The 3,811-nt window shown below is 36.7% G+C and overlaps 1 pseudogene; it reads left to right on the top strand.

Annotated features, from left to right (window-relative positions):
- The first annotated feature begins 661 nt into the window (after positions 1-661).
- On the top strand, positions 662-1,607 carry LOC130850254 (olfactory receptor 1002-like; annotated as a pseudogene).
- The last annotated feature ends 2,204 nt before the right edge of the window (positions 1,608-3,811 follow it).

Below are 3,811 nucleotides of genomic sequence, written 5' to 3'. Positions count from 1 at the left end.
TTTTGATGAGATTAATTAGTATGTACACTAATGATATGAGGGATACAGATGTTTTGGAGAAAGCATCACAAGATAGACACTGCTGAAGACTTTGAATCCTATTCAAAAGCCAATTTCTTTTGTCTGAGCTTGCCCTCCTCCTTAGACTTCAGAAGTTATCTTTTAGGTAATGTACTATTTTTCCAGAATCTAAAGCAATTGGCAAGGAAGTGATATTCCTAACACTCTTCATCTAGAGTGAGAGTGAGAACTATCAGCCTGAATTCATCAAATTCAGATAATGCCTTATCTGTGAAATGTGTCTTAAAATATCCTTGGTTCAAAGGCAAGGATTTTTAGAAATCTGGCACAGTTAGAGGACTTGCCTTAGATAATCCCCAAAGGCTACTTCAACACCTAGAAATCTATGCTTCTCTTCAAAAATTCTGTTTTGATAAAGAAGAAACTGAAAACCCAGTGAGGTTCAGTGACAATATCACATAGATAGTTAGTGGATAGGATGACTGCCGAGAGGTAGAAGTCAGGAGTGTTATCTGTCTGTCCACCCTTTGAAATGTAAAAAATATAGACATTATATTCATTTGTAAAATTAAGAAGCGTAATTATGAATTGACTCGAAAGAAAAATCATTTTCTTCTTCATTGCAGATTAGATCAGAGAAATGAAGTATGGAAATCAAACTTTGATGATTGAGTTTGTTTTTCATGGGCTTAACAAATCACTTCCAGCTCCAGATTGTTCTTTTTGTAATTTTTCTCTTGGTTTATCTTGTCACTCTTCTGGGAAACTTGGAGATGATCACTCTCATTTGGATGGATTCCCAACTCCACACCCCCATGTACTCTTTTCTCAGACACTTGTCCTTTGTGGATGTGTATTCCTCTTCTGTCATTGGTCCCAAGATGTTGACTGACATTTTTATGGAGAAAAAAGTCATCTCTTTCTTTGGTTGTGCTGCCCAGTTATGGTTTTTCAGTCAGTTTGTAGTGACTGAGTGTTTCCTCCTGGCTTCTATGGCATATCACCGGTATACGGTCATCTGTAAGCTCTTGGTGTACACACTTATTATGTCCCAGCAAGTCTGTGTGCAGCTGCTGGTAGGGCCTTATACCATGGGTCTTATAAGCACCATAATCCACACATCTTGTACTTTTTGCCTACCTTACTGTGGTCCAAATATCATCAATCACTTCTTCTGTGACCTTCTTCCTATTCTCTCCCTGGTGTGTGCAGACACACGGGTAAATACATTTTTACTTTTCATCTTGGCTGGAGCTCTAGCAGTACTCAGTGGCATGATCATCTTGGTCTCCTGCATTTACATTGTCATTGCTATCCTGAGGATCCATTCTGCTGATGGAAGGCGGAAAGCCTTCTCCACCTGCTCTTAATACCTGACAGCTGTCTCCATCCTTTATGGGACACTCTTCTTTTCCTATGTACGTCTGAGTTCTAGTTTCTCCCTGGATATTAATAAAGTGGTTTCTGTGTTCTAAACAGCTGTGATTCCCATGTTGAAGCCACTTCTCTGTAGCTTGAGAAACAAAGAGGTCAAGGGTTCATTCAGAAGGATGTTTGAAAGAAAGAAGTTTCTTATGGGTAAATAAACTAGAACATCATTTTTACTACAGATTGAGATGTAATACATTATAGGAGAAAGAACATGGGGCTGGGAAATGGGAATCCTACATTGAGTTTGAAATTCACTATTACTCTATATAATTGACAAGTCATGCAACACATTTAGCTTACAATTTTCTCATTTGCTTTTCTCATTTCTCAAATAACAGCAGTGAGATTTCTAACTTTAAACTGTGATAAGTGGATTATAGAAAGCTAAAACTTTAGAAAATATTTTTTAAGCTTTTGTGACTAGGAAGTGAGAGGTGCTTTGTTGCAGCTGAAATAAATGGAAAAATATTAACCAATGAATTTAAAAGTATCTCTGCTTTGTTTTACAAGATGGTGAGGTCTCTCAATGTCTGCAAACTTAATCTGTTATAAAATGTATAAGTCTGGTAGTATGTAACCACAGTATTTTCTAATAATACCTTCATGTTTGTAGCAGACGTTCGACAAAGCCTTCTATGTTCACTGTACTTTCTGCCAACAGTAACAACTTAGGATTTTTCATTCTAAGAGTGTGTATTATGCATGTAAAATACAGAATGCATTACAGTTCTTAAATATAATGGTAGTTATTACTGTTGCTATTTGAATTTTATGTTGTAAGCCAAGAATTCTCATTTTATAGATGATGAGCATGATAGCTAAGAAGAATCAATGGATTACCCATGACTTCATAATTATAATATATAATTATATATAATATCCTCCTATCTTTCCTTTTTGAGCATAGCAAACCAAAGAGAAAAAAATGAGGGGGTGGAGCATGTGCCTTGTATCTAATTAAGACTCGCTCAGAATTTCACCACCTTTTCTTGAAAGTCTTCTTTAAAACACATTTAATTTTAGTCCACTGCTTTCGAAGAGTGTACATTGTCTCTAATCCTCTAGAATTTTTTTCCCCATGTTTCTTCATCATTCTCTCTGCCAGTGGGGGTGTCTGTTTTGTCTAAGACTCAAGGACAAAATATAGTGACATGCCATTCAGTAAGAGTGAAAAAGAGTCAAAGATTGCAACAGGTAGTTAATCTAACAATTTTTTACATGTGCCCCTTATGTGCCTGACCCTTCAGTGGGTGCTATTCATATTGAGAGGATATGTTCTTATGAAAGTTACAGGCCACTGAAGTAGAGAGACAAGCCAAGAAATAAACAACATAAAAATTAATTACACGTCTGTGCTGATTTCTGTGACAAAAACAATCCAGGAATCAAGGTAGATTATAAAAGTATATACAGAAAGAGTGGTAAGAAAAAGCCTCTGCCAACAGTGTAGGAATTGGGAATGATGACGGAATTCTGTTTTATGTTATTGCTTTCCACAGAGTGTGGATGTCATGATTTTGATCATGAAAACTAGTAAACAGTCCTGCTCAAATAAGTAACAGGATTTTCCAAAACAGAGTGCAATGATTGAAAGCTAATTTGTTTTGATTCTTAAGATATTTTTCTTCAGTCCATTATATGATATAGGTTTTGGGAGTGGAGAAGATTAAAAGTAGGAGGATATTATGTAATGTTTTTGGGGAGAAGGAATTTACTATGAGCTATATGAGTGATAAGAAAAAAAAGATCTCTTTTGAAAATAAATTAAAATACCTATCACCTTTTACTAGGTGACTCTTTGTTGCCTACATTTATAAGATGTCCCTATATACTTTATGATATGTTAATTGTGGTCTGTTTCCTAGTCTTTCCAAGTCACCATGAACTATGCAAACAAAACAAAACAAAACATGACAAAAACTAGGGCAGATGTTCTTGTTAATCTTAAACAGTGTCATTTTGTGTGTCTCTCTCTCTTCCCCCCACTCTTTTTCCCTCCCTTCCTCCTTCCCTCCTTTCTTCCCTTCCTTCCCTTCCTCCCCTCCTTCCTAATTTCCTTCCTTCCTTCCTTTCTTCCTCCCTCCCTCCTTTCCTTCCTTCCTTCCTTCCTTCCTTCCTTCCTTCCTTCCTTCCTTCCTTCCTTTCTTCCTTCCTTCCTTCCTTCCAATTGCAATTTGGGGCACACTGTTCTACCATGATGTGTACACCAACTGGTGGCTACTTCTGTAGGAGTTCTGCAGTCAAGTCTAGGGTCTTATTTTGCATTTATAGTTCTATTTCCTCAGCCTGAAGTAGTATTTTAGTTCAGTCCTTAGCTCATCTAAGTCTCTGGTCAAATGTCATTTATCAAAGAGGCTAT

The sequence above is a fragment of the Hippopotamus amphibius genome, chromosome 3 (assembly GCF_030028045.1).
Source record: "Hippopotamus amphibius kiboko isolate mHipAmp2 chromosome 3, mHipAmp2.hap2, whole genome shotgun sequence".
Classification (NCBI taxonomy): Eukaryota; Metazoa; Chordata; class Mammalia; order Artiodactyla; family Hippopotamidae; genus Hippopotamus; species Hippopotamus amphibius.
Note: the sequence above shows the minus strand (reverse complement) of the source record. Positions and strands in the feature narration are given on the sequence as shown.